The 22471-nt window shown below is 38.9% G+C and overlaps 1 pseudogene; it reads left to right on the top strand.

Annotated features, from left to right (window-relative positions):
- The first annotated feature begins 61 nt into the window (after positions 1–61).
- Positions 62–21389, top strand: LOC138843089 (vomeronasal type-2 receptor 116-like; annotated as a pseudogene).
- The last annotated feature ends 1082 nt before the right edge of the window (positions 21390–22471 follow it).

Raw genomic sequence — 22471 nt, 5'->3', positions numbered from 1 at the left:
GAGTGAGACCAGTGCTTCTACAAATAAAGTGACTTTTCTGTTTTTTGAAGACACCCTTGAGATGACCCTCATCTGCACAGCTTTGTGCTTCTCTGTCCTCACTGCTGTGGTTTTTGGGGTCTTTGTGAAGCACCAAGACACTCCCATAGTCAAGGTCAACAATCATTGTCTCAGCTACAACCTGCTCATCGCCCTCATCTTCTGCTTCCTCTTCTCCTTAGTGTTTATCGGTCATCCCAAAACAACAACCTGTGTCCTCCTGGAGGACCACGTTTGGAGTAATGTTTACCATAGCTGTTTCCACCGTCGTGGCCATAAATATCACTGTGGTTCTAGCTTTCAAGGTCACTGCCCCAGGGAGAAGGATGAGACACTGGCTGATATCAGAGGTACCTAACTCCATTATTCCCATCTGCTCCCTGATCCAACTGGCTCTCTGTGCCATCTGGCTTGGGACTTCTCCTCCCTTTATTGACACAAATGCACGCTCAGAGCATGGCCACATCATTCTGGTGTGCAAGAAGGGCTCAGTGAGTGCTTTCCTTTTTTTTAACTTTTATTTAATGAATATAAATTTCCAAAGTACAGCTTATGGATTACAATGACTTCCCCCCCATAATGTCCCTCCCACCCGCAACCCTCCCCTCTCCCACTCCCTCTCCCCATCCATTCACATCAAGATTCATTTTCGATTCCCTTTATATACAGAAGATCAGTTTAGCATATATTAAGTAAAGATTTCAACAGTTTGCTCCCACACAGAAACATAAATTGAAAAATAATAGATGATTTTTTTAAATGATGATGAAATCAGATCAGACCTATTGTCATGTTTAATCCCAGTGAGAGTCAAGTTGGGAATCGATAATTTCTTTTTTTTTTTTTTTACAGAAGATCAGTTTAGTATACATTAAGTAAAGCTTTCAACAGTTTGCACCCCCATAGAAACACAAAGTGAAATATACTGTTTGAGTACTCGTTATAGCATTAAGTTTCAATGTACAGCACACTAAGGACAGAGATCCTACATGGGGAGTAAGTGCACAGTGACTCCTGTTGTTGACTTTACAAATTGACACTCTTGTTTATGGCCTCAGTAATCTCCCCATGCTCTAGTCATTAGTTTCCAAGGCTATGGAAGCTACTTGAGTTCTCCGACTCTTATCTTGTTTAGACAAGGTCATAGTCAAAGTGGAGGTTCTTTCCTCCCTTCAGAGAAAGGTACCTCCTTCTTTGAAGACCAGTGCTTTCTACTGTGTCCTGGGCTTCCTGGGTTCCTTAGCCCTGGTGAGCTTCACTGTGGCTTTCCTAGCCAGGAATCTGCCTGACAAGTTCAGTGAAGCCAAGTTCCTGATGTTCAGCATGCTGGTGTTCTGCAGTGTCTGGGTGACCTTCCTGCCTGTCTACCACAGCACCAAGGGGAAGGTCATGGTGGCCGTGGAGGTCTTCTCCATCTTGTCCTCTGGTGCAGGGCTCCTGGGCTGCATCTTTGCCCCCAAGTGCTACATTATTCTCCTAAGACCTGAGAAGAATGCTTTGAAAGGATAAGGGATAGGATAGTTTCCAAGGAAACAGATTTTCTCATTTGTAGGTCTTAAGGCAATCACAGTTTTCAATGGTTAGAAACTAAGATTGAAAAACTGATTTTGCACAACCACCAATCTGTTTATGTTTCTATGGTTTTCATTGTCCTGGGTGTTTTGTATAAATTAAATATTGGACTCTGTGGATTTAGATGACCTTTCATTTTTGCATGGTGTTTTCAAGGGGCATCCACATTATTGCAAGTATCTGCATTTTTCATGACAAACTGATAAATCCTTGCTGTAATTTTTTGAGTTTTGTGTTTCCAATTAACTATAGACTGATTTGTGTGCTATTTCCAACTTTGGCTGTTTGGATACAAACACTGATATGGAAGAGATTTTTGCATATTTTCTAATTTTTGAGTGTACTCTCAGGTGTGGAATGTTTTGGTCATAAATTAATTTTGTGTTGAAGTTGCTAAGGAGATGACAACCGCCTTCCATACCATATGTGCTGTTACTTTCTATCACATTTGAAGTTTTCAAATTCCCTACATTATCTACATCACTTGAAAAATTTCTCAATTTATTGTACCCATGTAGTGGATGTAAGGTGGAGGCTCCTTCTGGTGTAGAATGGTTTCTCCATACTTATTGCTGATTAGGATCCTTTGTAATGCCCTCTGGTCATATATTTAACTGTGCAGAAATGTCCATCATATTCTATTCCCATTGGTCATGAATTATTTGTATTTTGTTGTAACTTCTGCCTTTAAATTTTTTTTTATTGTTGGTAAGTTACTCAATGTGTTTATATTTCAAATTTTAGTTCAGGTATACAAGTTTCATGAATTTCATATATACAGATTAGGAATGTAGTGATACTTCCCACCTAATCCTCCCTCCTGTCAACAATCTTATGCTTCTTCCCCTCCCTCTCCTATTCCCATTCTTTATTTTTACAAAGAACCCTTTTCTAGTTTACTTTGTACCCATGAGATTAACCCTACCATATGTAAAGTGTTCTACAATGGTAGGAAGAAACTAACAGTATTCCTCCAAAATAGAGACAAAGGCTATAAACAAACATGAAATCTCCAATTGTCAATTTCACTCCAATACATTACTTTTTAGGCACTTGTTATGACAGATAGGAGAACACATACAGTACATGTCTTTTCTGATACTGGCTTATTTCTCTAAGTATCATGGTTTCCAGTTGTATCAATGTTATTGCAAAAGACAGTATTCCTTTTTTTTTACTGCTGATCAATATTCTTAGAGTATAAACCATGGTTTCTTTATCCAGTCATCAGTTGATGGGTATCTGGGTTGATTCCATACTTAGCTATTTTGAATTGATCTTCAATGAACATGGGGGTACAGATGACCCCTTTTCATGCTGATTTCATTTTGTTTGGGTAAATTCCTAGGAGTCAGTTGACTGGGTCATATGGCAGATATGTTTTCTTTCACAGACATTTCCATACTGTATTCCACAGTGCTGCATCATTTGACATTCCCACCAACTGTGGATTAGGGTACCTTTCTCCCTAGTGCTCTCCAGCAGAGGTTATAAAGTGTGTGCACTCAAGGTGGAAACTTAACATACTGCACCACTGCCCAGCTCCAGTTTCCATTATTCTCAAAGATAAGTAGTGAAGCACTAGATTCCAGCTACTTTTTGAGAGCCTTTTCCCTAACTGAGGCATCTTAAATTAAATGTCCCCATCATCTCCAGCAGAGTCATCAGTTCCTCATAGAATTACTTCTTTCTCCCCAAACCCTCCAACAGTGTCTTCAGCAGCTATAGCCTGAGAAGCACTTAAAGTTATGATACCTCCCACCCAAGTAACTTTATGTGGCTGTCTCAGAACATAGCAACACTTCCTGAGTCATACTCAGTTGCGTATGAATAGCCATTAGCATGTGTGTCTTCAAATATCCAAGTCAATTGGTATCTGAGTCCTTGAGTTTCAAAACAATTTTGTTGTGTATGTATGTGTGTTTGTAAAGGCAAGATTACTGGAACTGAAATTCTATATTTTTGCATTCAAAAACTAAGTCCTGAGTTAATGTGCCAATAATATATCTGATTATAATTTCTATCATTCAAAGTTAGATCATATGTTTATGTATTATCTGAATAGTATATTCTATGCTGACTTACTTTTCATGAGTTGTATGTTTTATGATAGGCTTGTTTATTTCATTAAAAAGGAAACACATTGGCATTCATTTTTAAATTTAATGTGAAATTGGCCAGTTATCCTTTATTATTCAATAGTATCCTTAAGGCAAATGAATCTAAGTATTTATAAAGAGAAAAGGAAACCTACTGCAATCCCATTGCTCCTATCTAAATAGTCTTTTTTTTTGCATTTTTTTAAACTTTTATTTAATGAATATAGATTTCCAAAGTATAGCTTATGAATTACATTGGCTCCCCCCACCATGACTTCCCTCCCACCCGCAACCTTCCCCTTTCCTGCTCTCTCTCCCCTTCCATTCATATCAAGATTCATTTTCAATTTTCTATATATAAAGATCAGTTTAGTATACATTAAGTAAAGATTTCAACAGTTTGCACCCACATAGAAACACAAAGTGAAAAATACTGTTTGAGTACTCGTTATAGCATTAAATCTCAATGCACAGCACATTAAGGACAGAGATCCTACATGAGGAGTAAGTGCACAGTGACTCTTGTTGTTGACTTTACAAATTGACACTCCTGTTTATGGCATCAGTAATCTCCCTATGCTACAGTCATGAGTTTCCAAGGCTATGAAAGCCTTTCGATTTCACTGACTCTTATCTTATCTAAATAGTCTTTCAGACTTCCTGTACACACACGTGTTTATTTCTGCATGGCCATCTGATGTTCCCATGGAGATCCTTTCCATTATATTTGGATGTTTCAGTTGACCCAGTCTTGATTTGGAGCTGTCTGCTGCTCTTATGCCCATGTCTCCCTTCCTTTCAGTCAGGGTCAATACCACCCTCAGGCACTAGAGGGTGCCTGAGGCAGAGCATGGATTTGACCTTGCCTGCAAGACTGCAGTAAATGCACCTGAAGTGTTAGGGGATGGACTAAAGGGCTCCTTCTTGTGGAACCTCTCAGGTCAGCTCTTCAAGAGCAACACCTGAAGTTTGCAGAGATCCACACATCTGCCATAATGAATGCCCCCAAATTGATCTTCAGCCAAAGTCTGGAGCCTCAGCACTGTGCACACAGTTTTCTCATCGGAAGACAGAGGCAGGAATCCTGTGGTGAGTGGGAGCCTCTGCCCAATTCTACTTCCTTGTGTTTTTAGACTTCCCTTCTTCATTTAACACAAATCAAGGTCTTTCAAAGAGTATGATTTGGATTATTTCCCTAAATTTGCTAGATGAGAAAATCCCAGGAAGAAAGAAATGGATTGCAAACAGTTGAATGCTTTTGCAGACAAAACAACAGACAAAGGCTATGAGCCATCCTAAAAGGAAAAGATTTATGTGTATTTCACTATGCATCTGGGGCAACTTAATGTGGGAATCCCAGATAAACTCTGAGACATGAGATGGAAATGAAATCACTCAACATGGGATTATTCCATGACCAGGAGAAACTCTCATGGTTCTTAAGTGGAGGAAAAGATTGTGATAAGGACACAGGCAACTCACAAGTGAAAAATCATGCAAGAAGCACCTTATAAAGCAACCTCATTAGACACGTGAAGGAAAAATAAACATTGTTGATGACAGCAGAATAAAAGAATATTAAATTTAAAATAATTGCTTTAGCCACTAAACCCCCAACTGTTAGATTTCCCAGTGTCAGAATCTCTTCTTACCACTGATGACATGTTCGAAGAGATAAAGGATGGAATGATATATCGTATCCACTTGCAAACTCTCAGCAAAAGCCTGTTTGGCAGAGATCATATACAGCTTTCTAGAGAAGAGGAGGAGGAGATGAAGAGAACAGAGCAATTAGAGGAAAACTGGAAGAATGACAAAGAAGAGAAAGACTAAATACAGATCACAAAATATATTTTTGCTTAGATTGGCAATTTTCCACTTATCTCACCCAGAAAGCAACATAGATAATAAAGAGATACTTGAAAAGTCAAGTTTACAATTTGTCATGTTGGAAACATATAAAATCCTATGCCCAACAATTGAAAGATACCCCTTCTGGTCAGAACATACGAGCATGTATAAGCCATCAACATGAAACAGACTGTTTATCATGACTGAATACTCAGGACACTTGAAACACAAAGGGCACCTGTGTTCTAACCTTGGGGAAGTTTTGTGTCAGTGCCTGTAGAAATACACAATGTTTTTCTTCACCTGCAAGTCAATCTGCATGCAAGTCTTGAGTTAAGATTCAGAGAATAAGACCTATTTGGAGTTAGAAGTGCTATCAATAGTCATTATTTATATGAAAATACTTTTCAGATTTCCATAGAAAACTAGATGGCAGCCATTCAGCTTCACTAGGTGCAGTGCCTTTTGATCTACAGTACTTGAAGTCCCCCCAGTGATTCTGACATCTTCTAAATGTTCTGCATTTAAGAATCTCCTTCATTCAGGCTTTGAATCTGAATTAGTTTCCTGATTTGGGGTGGGAGCTGATGCCCAGTTTTGAAAAGGAGGAGGTTTAACAGTTATAAATGCCAAGCCTTGTACTCCACCATGCTCCACACTTAGATATCCTGCCTCTGCTAGCCACATAGCCCTCAGATGAGTTATTCTTTCCCAAGACCTTGCACAATGCCATGTTCATGATGATGCTGTTCGAGGAGTCATTTAATGATGTGCTAATATAAATAACCATTTTTGGTCCATGATGGAACATGTGCAAAATTCAGCAAGATTGATTTGTATTTAATTCATTTTGCTTTCCTTTGAAAATCAGTTTCTCTTCCTTGTGGAGCATGTAATTTAGACAGAACATTCCAGAGCCTGTTCTGGCATTTGCTACAAATACAAAATCCAAGGACTTGGGAGAGCCGTCTGTTGACATAAATGAGAGTAACTAGTGTTCATCCCAATTGACTCGTTGTGTTAGTCATCTCGTTTCCATTTAACAACATACCATGACTTTGTGACTTAACAAAAGGAATTTATTTTTCAGAATTGCTGAGGCTGGTAAGACCAGGATCAATATACATGAGGTTGGTGTTGGTGTTTGTCTAAGACATGTTTCCTGCCTCCAGTAAAGAGAGTTTTCCTTTCCTCTTCTCACAGTCTTCACCTGTTCCAGAGATGTTTGTTACATCTCTGCAGTCTCATATTGAAAATTCCAAGAAAGCAACTAGGTAAGCCATAAAAAATTGCTATTTCCACCCAAAGACCTCATCAACTATGATCATGCTACAGAGCAGTCTTTCAACCTCCACATATTTGCACAAAACATTCAGTCTCTAGTAGTTCTAGGTTTGGAGTTGATAATAATCATGGTTGGAGACATTTACCAAAGATCCCTAAGGATGCATGTGCCCTTCGTGGCCAGGGAAAGCAGTGGAAGATGGCCCAAGTCTTTGGTCCTTTGCAGCTATTTGGGAGACCTGAAGAAGCCCCTGGCTCCTGTCTTTGGATCAGCTCAGCTCCAGCTGTTGTGATCATTTGAGAGTGAACCATGGGATGGAAGATACTCTCTCTCTCTCTCTCTCTCTGACTGTATCACTCACATTCGCTCTCTCAATCTTCCATTCAAAATCTTCAAAAACAAAAATTATTGTAGCCAATCGAGCAGATGTGAGGTGATATCTCAGTGTGATTTTGAATAGTATTCCAAGTTTACTAATGTTTAGCACCCTTGGTAAGGCCTTTGGCTCTTCTATTTGTGCAGCAATGTCTGTTCAATTCCTCTATGCAGTTTGGATGATATTTGTATTGTCCCTTCTGTTTTTTAATTTGTATGTTGGAAACATGTATCTGGAAGGATATGTAGCCATATTCTCCAATTTTCTCTCAGGTGGTTGACTCTTGAAATCTCTCCCTCCAATTATATAACCAGTGGCTCAGGCACTGCAGTCTGATCTCCCCTCCCTCTCCAACACTGTTGCTTTCTCTGGCTCTTGGCTGCTGGGATTGTCTGTTGTGTCCTTGAACATATTGCATGTCTGCAACTTCCACACTGATCCACAGCATTCTTCTTCCTTCCATAGAATTCCCACTATGGTTTTCTCTCTAACTCTCCCATGAGAATGTGTTTCTTCCACTTTTACTTTTATATCTCCTAGCCTAAAACAGTATGTCCTTCCCATTCAGCCATCTTGGTCTCTCTTCAGTAATCAGCAGTATTATTCCTAGGTTAGTTGGATAATGGTGGAAACAGATTCATGATAGATTACAATAAATGGCAACACTAGCAAAATGTCATGTTCTGTTGTATTCAGAGGAGCTGCATCAGATTAAGCATGGCTAGAAGATGGATGATGTGGGGATTTTTGTCTGGTACATAATTCAAAATGGTTAAAAATGCTGTGTTGTAGACTTTGCATACCAGCACAGCTAATTTGGAGTTACTGAGAATTGATACAGTGAGTGCTGACATGCCAGCTCATCCCTGCATTGTGGATTTTGTTAGTTCCCCTTACTGCTTGCTAAGACGTTAATGCTACAATGTACTTATAGCAATTTCTACTTTTGATTTGAAGTGTATTGAGCCTGAGAAGATAGTCCAGGATAGTCCATTGGAGACAGTGTTCTCGATGTGGAATGAGTGTAAGTTCATGTGTGTGTGTGTTCCCTGTACACACAGAAAACTCTGTACCTACCCACTCAAATGTCCACATATTTTTGTTTTTGGAAATTGCTTTGCAGTAACCTACGTGATATTGGACTTCAATATAAATTATCAGAAGTCTCAAATAGAAAAATATTATCAACCTTTATGATGTTGTTGCTAAAGTTCAATTTGACATAAATGTATGATCTCAGATTCCATATAAGTTTATGCAATTAGAATATATATTTCCCTGAAATAAGTCTGGAGTTCTAAAATTGAAGCATTCATCACAAACTATAAAAATGTCAAATGCAGCATTAAGGATATAGAAGATGAAAATGTTAAATATGAAGGAAACACTTAAGCAAAAATATTGAATATATCTGGATGCCAATTTTTTAAAATTCATCCATAACTGTTTCATAACACACATTTTCCATGGATTTCCTGAAGCCTCCTCATTGCATGGAGTTCATCCTCTCCATTCCCAGTCTCTTTTCAGTGAATCAAGTGCATTCAGATTGACTCTATTTTTAGTTCCTACACATTAGAGAGAACAGTGGATGCTTGTTCTCTGATTTAGATTTATTTTTCTTGTATCACTGAATAGAAAACAAGCTTCATCAATGTATCAGTAATAAGTTTAACTCGTCAAGAAATTATATTTTCATTTTTAGGCAAGTTACTGAATTCTGTTCGGTATTTTGTTCCTATACTGCATCTCACTTTGCATGTACCCCTAATCAAAATCTCCCTAATGGCATCAGAGCAGTGGCTAAGCAATGAAAAATGTGTTTGCCTTAAAATATTAGGCACCACATTTACAGTAATTTGAGTTTAGAAAACTTTTGAGTAGAAAAATAGAGTTCTCATATATGCCCTCTCTACCCCCCTTATTAGATTTATTCTATTGGCAATACCTCACACAGGTATACAAGCACAAATGATTAGTCAGTGTTGATCCTCATTATTGCCTATAGGACATGGAATCCATTTTGTTCACTCTTGTGTTGTGCAGTCTGTGGTTTGGCAAAGGATTAATAGTACCTAGCTGCACTGATGGTGTCCTACATAAGCATCCTGAAAGTCACTTGCATTCAAGAAGTACAGGTGTCTGCAGGCATGATCCTGACCTTGGTGTTTGTGGTGGAGGGAATAAAGAGGTGACTTCCAGCTGGTATTCTCTGCCTAGAGTTAAAAGCTATAAATAAGTACTCAAATAATCCCAGGTTCTCATGAGAGTATCAAGCAAGGTTGTAGGTGCAAAAACAGATCATCATGGGATTACCTTGGTTAACAGCAACATGGAAGTTTTTTATGTTTTACAACTAAAGATGAAGTGATTAGAAATGCAGAATGGACATATCTGAATTCAGGCTGATTACTGGTTGCACAGTGATTGAAAACCACATGTCCTAGTGGGTATCTCTGTAAACAGGATTGGTTTGGGGTCCATGTGCTATCAAAGTGATTTGTGGCTGCCCAGAACACTGGTTGAGGGAGGCTGCCCTGTTGCACTTTGAGTCATTGTAGTGTGTGACACTGGAGATTTCTGGTCTGAAAGCTTACTGAAAGCCTCACCTGATGCCTCCCTTCATGCCCTCTGATGCAATCCCAGTACATAATTGCCAAAAGTTCATGGAGTGGTTTATTGACAAAGCCCTTGGACCAAATGCAACTAGCAGAAGTTTCTCCCTTGAGTCTTTGTATCCATGGACTTGGAGGAAATCCTGGCACCTGGGTGAAGAGGATGATTCACAAACATGTTTTTCTTCTTGTGTTTTCCACCAGGACAGAAGGCCTGAGCTTCAGAGCCTCAGGGCAGGAAGGGTTTCAGGTTCCCCCATGGATGAGTGGACAGCTGGTGGAAAGAGGTCAGATGGAGCAGTATTAAAGTGACTTGTTTCAAGCAATCACACACACACACACACACACACACACACACACTGTGTATCCACCTGCATGACCCTGCATGTTCCACTGCTCTTGTATCATAGGGTTTTTCACAGATGTTTCCTTTGATTTTTCTGTTGCTCTTTCTGCAGCTGTTTCCCCTTGTGACTTGTCAGGATAGTACCGACTGCTATTCCCAGATGGAACAGAGATTTTACAAGGATGGATATATTGAGATTGCTGCTTTTTTGCACATTTACACATATGAGGTTCCCATAATCATGAAGGGGTTCAGCAAATATCGCAGATTCAGCTGGTAAGTTCTCCTTGCCATAATCATTTTCCATTTATTTGCATATTAGCTACTTGTTATTGGGTCTGCAATTCTATAGGCAAATATGTTCTGTATCCCTGCCCTGTCCATCTTCTGTCCCTCCTAAAAACTGCTGGTAATTGATTTGGGGCATGAAGCAGACATTTTTTTCTGCATGGCACCATGGATGGTTCAGGAAATGTTATCTCATCAGAGGTGGAACCAGAATCTGGTCGGTATCCTCCTATCCTTCCCTGTCTGCTTTCATCAGCTCAGGGGTCTATTGTGCCTCAGTAGCAGATTCTTACAGAACCCATGCACTGAAATGAATGAACTGAGTTACATGAGCTCTTCCACATGTGCTCACATTCTTTTCTGCTACGTACTAGATTTGGGCAATGAGAACACTTCATTTCTTCTACAGTTGTAAAGGAGAAAAGATTCAAAAAGTTTTTTTCTATATAAAAGTAATCTCAGGGCAACAGCTTTGCACAAATATAATAATTATATTTTAATGATGAATATACCCATAATAATTTCAATGGTTGTAATCTACTACATTTACAGTGTTTCTCTGATTCTGCCTTTTCTGGGCAAAATAGATTTCTTAAGGGGGATTATTCTGTTTCTGCCCCTCTTAAAGATACTTTATTTGTAGCTAAATATAAATGTTTCATATACATATATAGCATATATAAATTTCATGCCTACAAATATAGTATCTTGTAGACAGTGGAATTGTTTTCTTCAAACCTGTTTATGAAGGTGCCAATTTTCTAATTGGTTTCTACTGTAAAGCTACAGGAAGTAGGTTGCAGCTGCATAGAACTTTGATAGAAGGTAGGTATTAGGACATAGATCATTTCAGTATCATTAAATCCAATGGATTTGAGAAGTATAGTTGGTGCCACCAAGGTGATGCAACTGATGAAGTATTTTAGGCATTTATCCAAAGATCTCTGCAGAAAAAATCTAATGGATACTAGCTTGGCATAACAATATTATTCACTTCACATTGATTTTTATAAATTCACCTAATTTGATATGTGCACATGGCATGCAATTCATGAAATATTTATTCATTAGTAGTAGTATTCCCCATGGTTATGCATGCAGCACATCATTTAAGTGTACCCTTAATGATGGAGACCAGGAGATAGTGAATTTCCAGTAGTAGGAAAAGAGGCTATGAATAGAGCTCAAATTCCTCCAAGATGTATGCCATGCAAACTGGAGATCATAATCAAATCTTAATAAACCCATGGAAAATATCTGTGTTGATGATTCTTGGAAAAATAAGAAATACTGAACTGTCAATAGATTTAGGTGCTATACCTTCCAATGTTAGATTCACCAACTTTAGAATATACATCAGTTACTGATAAACTGTTTTTAGAGATAAAGAACACAGCATAAAAGAGATAAACTCTTACAAATTCCAGTGTGTCCAAGAGCCGTCTAGGCATTTTGGTACAAGGCAGCAGCTGGAGAAAAAAATGAGAGGATGCGGAACAATGGAAGTGTCATAGTAATGAGGAGAGAAACAGATATATGAAATACAAAACTGAATTTTATTTGATTCATAGCAATGATTTTCAAATTTCCTCATTCTACAAAGTATGAATGACGTATTTGGATAACAAATATGTATAGAAACTATATATACATAAAACACTATATATATATATAGCTATTGTATGCATGGTTATAGTATACCTATACATAAATATATAGAGAGAATACGTATATAATATGCATACATATATACATACTATGTTACAGCAAGAACCAAGAACTGAAAAACTGTCACTTCCTCTGGAGCACACAGTGACCCTTAACAAGCAGTGTGCATGACCTAGTCTATTCATGAGGAATTAACACACAGGACATCAGAAATAAATACAAGGGGCTCCTCATTTGCATTCTTAGTGAAATGTCAGATCCTAGAAAGTAGAAATGCATCATTTTCTTTGCATGGAAGACTATTTATATTCAAAATTGTAGGAAAACTTGAGTGAAGAAGGCCTGTTTGGAGTAAATACTGATATCACTCATAATGAAAAGTAGAAATTCATCATTTCCTTCACATGGAAGGCTATTTATATTCAATATTGTAAGAAAACTTGAGTGAAGAAGGCCTGTTTGGAGTAAATACTGATACCACTCATAGTGATTTACTTTAACATATGTTTAGTGTTCTAAATGCATGACTGGCTTAATTGAAAACCATCAGGTGCCTCGTAGCCCAGTGATTCATGTTCACCCAGGGAGTGTTTCCAGCTTCTCTAAAGTGCTCCTCCCTTTTCACTATTTCCCTTCTTTCAAGCTCTGAATATGATTTCATTTTCATGGCTTGTGATGGAGGTTGATGGATAAGTTTAATGGGGAAGAGATTTTTCAGGATCAATTACAGACTCCCATCTACCATTATCAGTGCTCTGCCATCATCCTTCTTTTCAATCACATAGCCTTCAAGTGAGATAGTCTCTTCCCATTACAACCTGCAGCTTTATGATTGTAAGACTGCTATTTCAAAAAGCACTTAATGATGTGGTAAGATGAAGAATCATTGTAGTTTGTGGATGTAGGAAACATTTAGAGGCAGTATTGAAGATGATGTGACTTTCCTTGTCATGCTTACTTTGAGAACTGGAGTGTACTTCTAGCTGTGCATGAACTTTAGAGAGGGCATTCCAGAACCTGTTGTAGTATTTACTTTATATATCAAATACAAACACTTAGAAGAGGTAGCTGTTGCCAGCAATGATTAAAATTGATGAGGTATGCATCCAAAAATAAGATCATGTTCTTTGGCTGCATGGACAACCATGTGATAACATACCCAAGACATTGTGATGTAAAAGCAGATCTTATTTTTCAGAATCATTTAGGCTTGGAAACCAGTATAAGTTGGTAGCAGCTTTGGTTCTGGTGAGGACATGTGTCCTGCAAATACAACAGTTCACACTCTGTACTCAGCAAATCTACACATACGGATTAGAACATATGAATTTTTAGCCATGACCAATCCATCTGTCAGAGTAATCACAGAATTGATGATAATCTGGATTGGAGGCTTTTCCCTTAAAGATCCTTGTGCCTTTCATGCAGGTTTCAGTCCAAAAACTACCAGTATGCTCTGGCCTTGGTTTTCGTTATTGAGGAGATCAACAAAAAACCCCATCTTTTACCCAACATGACCTTGGGATTTGGTCTCTATAATGTCATGCACACTCATATGACTGTGATGGAGAACCCCTTCATCTGGCTCGCGGGACTGGAAAAGTACGTTCCTAATTACACATGTAGGAAACAGAGCAAGTCTGTTGCTGTAATTTCAGAAAGCAGCATTGCTATCCAAATGGGGACCCTGCTGGAACTCTACAAAATTCCACAGGTGAGTGTGTAAATGAAATATCCTAAAATCTGACACTTCCAATATCTGCTTAACTTTTTCAGGAATAATATTTTACACTACAACAATAACCTTACACTGATTTCTTGCCTTTTACCTTAGCTGACTCTTGGGCCTTTTGATCCTCTTCTGAGTGACAGTGGTCAGTTCCCTTCCCTCTATCAGATGGCACCCAAAGACACTTCTCTGGCCCATGGCATGGTCTCCTTGATGCTCCATTTTGGGTGGACCTGGGTGGGTTTGGTCATCTCAGACCTCCCAAAAGGTATTAAGTTTATGACTGATTTGAAAGTAGAGTTGCAGAAGAATGGCATCTGTGTAGATTTTGTGGAATTGATCCCAGCCACTGTAGAGTCACAAATTTCATACCAAAATAGTGCTCAAATTCAGATCCTAAAATCATCAGCAAATGTGGTGATTCTTTTCTGTGTCACGGAGTCACTCATAGGCACCAGCTTTCATTCATGGAGGGAGTTAATGATGTGGAAAGTCTGGGTCACCACCTCACAATGGGATTTTGCCAGTTCTGAGGTACCTTTCCTGCTCAACTCATTCCATGGGACCCTCATTTTTTCAGACCACCATAGTGAGATCTCTGGTTTCAAAAACTTTCTTCGGACAGTTAATCCTTCCAAGTACCCAGAAGACTCTTACCTCTCCAGATTCTGGTCACTGGCTTTTAATTGCTCAGTTACTGGGGCATCCTGTAAAACTTTGCAGAACTGTCCACTGAATGCCTCCTTGGAATCCTTGCCTCCGCATCATTTTGATATGACCATGAGTGACGGGAGTTACAACATATACAATGCTGTGTATGCTGTGGCCCACAGCATACATGAGATGCTTCTACAAGAGGTAGAAATGCAGCCAGCGAACAATGGGACAAAGGTGGCACTTTCTCCCTGGCAGGTAACTTGGTTTCCATTGTTGACATGTTCTCCTAAAGTGATCCCCTTAAGAGCTTCTGCAGGTGTTCAATCCAAGTAGCTTGGGAACCTTTCTCCAAAACACAAGATAAAAATGAGCCTCTGCCTGTAATTTGTCATTAGCAAAAGGGCTCCAAGGAAAAGTGGGAAGGTAATTTGGATAAGCATCAATGCTGTGACTTAAAAATATTCTCCAATTCTATCAATTTAAATTTGACATGTGAAATACCTAGACTGTATTATTCCATTTTCAACTTCAGAGGTACGGTAATTATTTTGAGGTCCAAATGTTGCTGAGGATGTTCATCTACAATGAACATAAGGGATCTCATTTAATTTGCACAGTTCTTTATTCTAGTAACTTTATTACAGATAGTTGTGCTAGGTACAGTGAGAAAATGAGTGTTGGTAGCTTGGACTGCACTGTTCGAAATGGTCTGAATCTCACAGCTAGATATTTTTGACTCCCCTTGTTTTTGTAGAAAAATGAGTGAAATCATACTTACCTTGATGTAGTTCTCATCAGGTTTATTTTTTTTTACTTCAATTCATTGGGTGGCCCTAAACAGGTTCTATTGTTTATTTGTGATTATAGACAAAGAGAGGCTTTCTCTAACCTGCGTTTGGTGGGTTATCACTTGGGCAGTCTTCATGAGAATATGATGCATTTTTTCAGTTGCTCCCATTTCTGAAGAACCTCCAGTTTACCAATCCAGCTGGTGACCTAGTGAATTTGAATCACAAGAGAAATTTGGAAGCTGAATACGACATTCTCAACTTTTGGAATTTTCCATATGGTTTTGGACGTAAGGTTAAAGTAGGACGGTTTTCCCCATATGTTTCACAGAGTGAACAGTTGTCTCTCTCTGAGAGTTTGATAGAGTGGGCCACAGGAATTACAGAGGTAAGTTGGACTGATCATAAGGTTCATATGACACATTGTTACCCCCCAACTGCTAAGGGAATATGTGCAGGATGGCTTATTCAAAAGACACTTAGAGACATTAAACCACTCCCCTTCCAATCCAAATACTTTCTTATGTTTTTAGTGTCTGAGGATGGACAGTACACACACATTTTCCACCACGTCTTTTTAATCTATTTAAGAAAATAAAATTGAATGTTGTCATTGTGTCAGAAACAGGTGTTTACAGTTTAAGTGAATAAGTTTGCAGGACTTGAAAACCCTCTACTTGGAACTTAAGTTATAGTCTGAACTATGACCAACACTCATCTGATTTTTCTCAGATTCCACGCTTGGTATGCAGTGTGAGTTGCAGCCCTGGATTCAGGAAAACCCCTCTTGAGGGAAAGCCTGCCTGTTGTTTTGATTGCACACCTTGTCCTGAGAATGAGATTTCCAATCAGACAGGTAAGTCAGTGCCTGCCTCTTGGAGAAGTTACCACCTGTTTCTTAAATTGTCAACTTATCCATGAAAAGAAAAAGAGGGGGAATATGACTTCTGAGAATACTCTTCTCACCTTCAGGTAGAAATTAATCCCTATAATCAATAATGATCCACAGAAGGATAAAACTTTCCACAATACATTATCTGTATTATTTTTGAAAGCATATAAAAGACTGAATGTCTCTGAAATGCTGACCATGTTGGAGTTCAGGATGATATGCATATGGTAAAAAATGAATAGAAACCAAGATTGGAGAATAATCACCCCATAAAACAGTGTGGCATTTATAAGATTTATTCTATGAATCAGAGTTATGCTATCACATGTATCATAAATATTTTCCAGTTTTTGCTTGTGTTGTATGAGTAGTTATTTGTACCATATATTTAGTATTATTCTAATTTTTTGAAACTTATTATTGATAATGAAGGGTTCTGGCAACAGAGTACAGTCCATGGAAGTAGTGTGATGTATGTGCTAATTCAGTATAGGAAAACTCATGTCTGAGTTCTTTGTGCTTGTATAAGTAAAATGCTGTCCCCAAATTCAAGTGTAGCATGCTTGGAGTGAGAAAGTGCAACTCTAAACAAACTGTGTGTTATATGAAAACTATCTTAGAAATCATACAGCATATCATCCTGAGTATAATAGACATCAAATAAAATAAATGGGGCTAAACTAGCCTTTGACAAAAGTCATTGCTGCTCAAAATATAAATCTTCAAGAAGCTTCTTATTCTTACATATGTACACACATTTATAAAATTTACATCAAAAGAACACAAGCTGACATACACGGTAATAAGTATGCATAGTGGACCTGGCACTGTGGCACAGTGGGTTTAAGCCCTGGCCTGAAGCACCAGCATCCCATATGGGTGCCTGTTCTAGTTCCAGCTGCTCCTCTTCTGATCAAGCTCTCTGCTGTGGCCTGGGATAGCAGTAGAAGATGGCCCATGTCTTTGGGTCAATGCACACACATGAGAGACTCTGAAGAATCTCCTGTCTTCAGGTCAGCACAGCTCTACTACTGCAACCATCTGGGGAGTGAACCAGCAGATGGAAGACCTCACTCTGTCTCTAACTCTCTCTGTAACTCTGTCTTTAAAAAATAAGTATGCATACCAAGGTAGGTCAATGACTGCAAATTCAGCACAAGCCCTTGAAGGTAAAATGTGGACATTATAAGGAAACTGAAGTAAGTAAACATTGGAAAAATTTAAAGTTGGTGATCATAAACAAGAAAGATTTATGGATCTCAGCAAGATGGAACAGTGTGAACAATAAGATTACTGGGTGTGTGTGTGTGTGTGTCTATACACAAAGAGAAATGAAGATGTCTATTTAAATATAAAATACTAATATTAGAGCTTATTAATAATTTAATTCTGATACATTGATAAATATAGATTAAATTCAGATATTTCCAGATAGAAATATTATGAAATATGTTGAGCAATATTTGAAAAATCCAAATATCCTCACAGTTATTAAAATAATTCCCAATACTTGAATTGTGATAAATAATTTTCATATGAACTCCTTTCTCAACTCCTATAGAGAAAAGGAAAATATAAAATTCTGTTTCTTCTATGGGAACGTCTCAAGTTGATGGATAAAATACTGCCAGATATTTCAGCAGAATGAAATTGTAAGACACTGTTGTTGAAATAAATTCATACATTTGAAATCTCAAACAATGTAAATCCAACAGTATTTTTTAAATAGGCTACATCTTGCCCAAAGAGTTTCATAAAGTCTAATTCAGTTTATAGTACATGAAAAATGTAACATTAATTAGCATAACTGAAGAAAAATAGGTAATAAAATCTAAGTGATCTATGAATTGTAAAGAAAGAACAAAACCACTCAAACATGACAAAAAGTAGGATTAGCTTTCAATCCTAAAGTGAATTTTAGAATGCTACAAAACATGGAAATTACAGCTGAAGATTGGATACAAAGTTGATGAAAGAATGTAACTTACACAGAAAATTACCCAAGAGGTTCGGCTCCATGCATATTGTCAAAAAAGAATGACATTCAACTTACTAAAAAGGAAGACATAGAAGTGGCATCATTTAAAGTGATATTGGGATGGTGTATTGAAATCAGTGAATCGGTAATTGAATTAAGTATTGCTGGTATACCAAATTGGACAAAGCAGTTACTTTTCCTTACCAATTCTGGAAAACAAAGCTACAAAAGATGGCACATGTAATGTCTCAAAAGTATGAACTATCCAAAGGAAAGACTAACTAAATATTGAAAGAAACCTGCAAGTTGAGACATCAGTCATCAATGGAACAATATATTGAACATAAGAGGATACAGACAGGACTGGAGATAAAATTCATGTTTAAGGATAAAAAGACAGGAAAGTGGAAATATGCCAGTAAGTTTCAAACTGATCTACAGACTGACTTTGATTACAGGCAGCATCCTAGTGTGTTCTTTGATGAAAACGTTCAAGGGTGGCAAGTAATCCAGCTGGTATCAAGTGTACAGCTCTTTTGTGTTTCTCTAGAACCTGACCATTTGCCTTGTAATGTGGTTTGTCAATCAGAGCTTTCCCCTATCATGACATAATCCAGATTTTACCTTAAAGAGATATGTTTTAGTGAGATTGCTAGGTGATTTCTGTGCAACCCAAATTCACAAAGTATATCTCCCAGTCCATGATATTAAGAGTGGGAACCTAGGGCCGGTGCTGTGGTATAGTAGGTTAAGCCTCTGGCTGGGATGGTAGCATCCCTGTTGGTCAGCAGTTTCAGTCCCAGCTGCTTCACTTCTAATGCAGCTCTCTCCTGATGCTTGGGAAAGCAGCAGAAGATGGCCCAAGTTTCAGAGCTCACACCAATACAGGAAGCCCAGAAGATGCTCCCAGTTACTGGCTTCAAAACAGACAAGGTCCAGCTATTAATGTCTTTTGGGTGTAAGATCTCTCCCCTCCTCTTTTTACCTCTTTTTCTTTCTCCCTGTCTCTTTCTCCCTGTCCTCCTCTCCTTCTTTCTCTCTCTCTCTCCATTCTGCTTCTCCTCCTCTTTCTGAAACTCTGACTTTCATGTAAATTATAAATAAATGAGTACTCATTAAAACAAAGACTGCAACCATTGGGTGGTTGAATAGGCCATGAGAGTACAGAGGAAATAACACCATTAAAAGAAGGGCTCATTTCAGGCATGGAAAGCCATGACTCTGCAGTAAAAAAATAGACTACATGGAGGATCTCTTGAGACCTCTGTTGAAAGGAAAGGTCATCAAAAAGGGATGTACTCTTCTCTGAAGAGAGGAGAGAGCAACCACTTTGCATATGGTCCTGTCCAAATACCGATGGAGCCTCTGGTCACAAAAGGCTTTCATAGCCTTGGCAGGTCATGGCAAGAGCCTCGGTGATCACTGACATCATGCATACATAAACATGTTAATTGTTAAAGTAACAACAGAGGTCACTGTGTACTTAGTCCCCATGTAGGACCTCTGTCCCTAATGAGTTGTACTATGAGAATCAACTGCAAAATTTGTCCCCAAACTGTGCCCTATATGTGGTCTGTGTGTGTGGATACAAACTGTTGAAATCTATGCTTAACATGGAGTTGGTCCTCTGTATTTAAAATCAAACTAAAAATGAACCATAATGAAGAAGGAGATGGTAGAGGAAGAGGAAGAAGGAGGTGTGATGGGAGTTGGGGTGGGAGGGTGGGTATAGGGAAAAGAACCCCTATATTCCTAAAGGTGAATGTATGAAAAATGCAATCATTAAATAAAAACTTAAAAACTGAGGGCTGCTGCTTGCTCTTGTCAAAATGAGCATGCATCAGAATGTGCCCTGTATAAGGGCAGAGTAGCCCTCACCACACATGCAAACCTCTGGCACCTTGATCATCAGTTCCCAATCCAAAGAAACAATGAAGAATGAATTTGTCTTGTTAAAATAACACAGGCTAAGGTATGTTTTTAAAGCACCATGAATAGGTTCAGAGACTAGCCCTTAGGGCTTGGTTAGGAGAAAAAGAGAATGTACTCATCATTATGAAAGGTACTTAGAAAGACAAAGTGTTAACTCTGGCTAACATGAGGAAGATGGACATAAATAATTGCCAGTAATTTTATATGTCATTTTTATATGCTGTTTTTCACATTAAATAAGGACTATTTGCCTAAACTAGCTATGTTGGGTATTCTAGAATGTACTTGTGTATCAGGAATAACTGAACTTGGGATGATGTTATTGTACATTTCTCACCAGATATGGACCAATGTGTGAACTGTCCAGATTTTCAGTATGCCAACACAGAGCGAGACCAGTGCTTCTACAAAAAAGTGACTTTTTGTCTTTTGAAGAGCCCCTGGGGATGACCCTGGTCTGCACAGCTCTGTGCTTCTCTCTCCTCACCGCTGTGGTTCTTGGGGTCTTTGTGAAGCACCGAGACACTCCCATAGTCAAGGCCAACAATCGTTGTCTCAGCTATATCCTACTCATCGCCCTCATCTTCTGCTTCCTCTGCTCCTTATTGTTCATTGGTCGTCCCAACACAACAACCTGTGTCCTCCAGCAGACCACGTTTGGAGTGGTGTTCACCATGGCTGTTTCCACTGTCCTGGCCAAAACTATCACTGTGCTTCTGGCCTTCAAGTTCACTGCCCCAGGGGGAAGGATGAGACAATGGTTGCTCTCAGGGGTACCTAACTCCGTTATTCCCATCTGCTCCCTGATCCAACTGGTTCTCTGTGCCATCTGGCTTGGGACTTCTCCTCCCTTTATTGACACAGATGCCTACTCTGAGCATGGCCACATCATCCTGGTGTGCAACAAGGGCTCAGTCACTGCCTTCTACTGTGTCCTTGGCTACCTGGGTTCCTTGGCCTTGGCAAGCTTCACTGTGGCTTTCCTAGCCAGGAATCTGCCTGACAAGTTCAATGAAGCCAAGTTCCTGACATTCAGCATGCTGGTGTTCTGCAGTGTCTGGGTGACCTTCCTGCCTGTCTACCACAGCACCAAGGGGAAGGTCATGGTGGCTGTGGAGGTTTTCTCCATCTTGTCCTCTGGTGCAGGTCTCCTAGGCTGCATCTTTGTCCCCAAGTGCTACATTATTCTCCTAAGACCTGAGAAGAATGCTTTGAAAGGATTAAGAGACAGAATAGTTTCCAAGGAAACAAATGTTCTCAGGTTTAGCTCTTAATGCTCTCACAGTTTTCAGTTGTTAGAGACTAAGATTTACAAAACCGATTTTGCATTGTGATGTTATAAAATAACTTTCAGAATGTAACCTTCTTATGAACAGTTTATGCTTCCCTTAAAATGTTTTTGTTCTGATGCACCAATTCACAGAAAAGAAAGGGAGAGTTTTAGCAACCTTCCATCTGGTGATAAATACTGAATATATCTGCTGTGGCCCAGTGCTGGTTCATCCAAAGCAAGATCATTTCAGTTGTCCATTGGAGTGTCAGCATCTTAGGCCATCTTCTACTGCTTTTTCTGGATCATTAACAGGGAGCTGGATTCCAAGTGGAACAGCCAGGATTTCAACTGTCACCCACATGTGATGTCATAGTTACAAGTGGTGGTTATATCCACTACACCCTCATGCTGATCGCAATCCTCCTTTCTTCAAAAATAATACTGTGTATAAATTTCTTAGCCTGTGTTTCATGTTCACAAACACAAACTAATCTCAGATCAAGGCTCTCCTTGAAGCTTTTTATTTCGGTGTTTTCATTGTCACCTGGTGGACATTGCATTATTCATATTTTAATAAAATGAGTTACATGTTTGCTGTTTTTTAAGATTTATTCATTTATTTGAAAGAGTTTACATAGACAGAGGAGAGGCAGAAGGAGAGAGGTCTCCCATCTATTCAGTTCACTTCCCTATTAGCCACATTGGACAGAGCTGCACTGATCTGAAGCCAGGAGCCAGGGGTTCCTGGTGCAGGGTCCTAGAAACTTGGGCCATTTTCTGCTGCTTTGCCAGGCCATAGCAGAGAGCTGGATGAGAAATGGAGCACCAGGTCTCGAACCGGCCCCCATATGGCATGCCGGATCTTCAGGCCAGGGTGCTAACCTGCAGTGTCACAGTGTCTGCCCCTGTTTGCTGTTTTTATTCATTCATTAGTGTGTTTATTTATTCATTATTCATTTACTATTAAAGTTGGCTTTATAATATATTTGGAGTATTTCAGTGGAAATATTAGACATGTTAAATCATTTTAATGTGTATAATGCATTTTCCTGGAACTCCTTAATTTTATACCATTTCGTATGG

The sequence above is a fragment of the Oryctolagus cuniculus genome, assembly GCF_964237555.1.
Source record: "Oryctolagus cuniculus chromosome 16 unlocalized genomic scaffold, mOryCun1.1 SUPER_16_unloc_1, whole genome shotgun sequence".
NCBI lineage: Eukaryota > Metazoa > Chordata > Mammalia > Lagomorpha > Leporidae > Oryctolagus > Oryctolagus cuniculus.
This window is presented reverse-complemented; position numbering and strand designations above follow the sequence as displayed.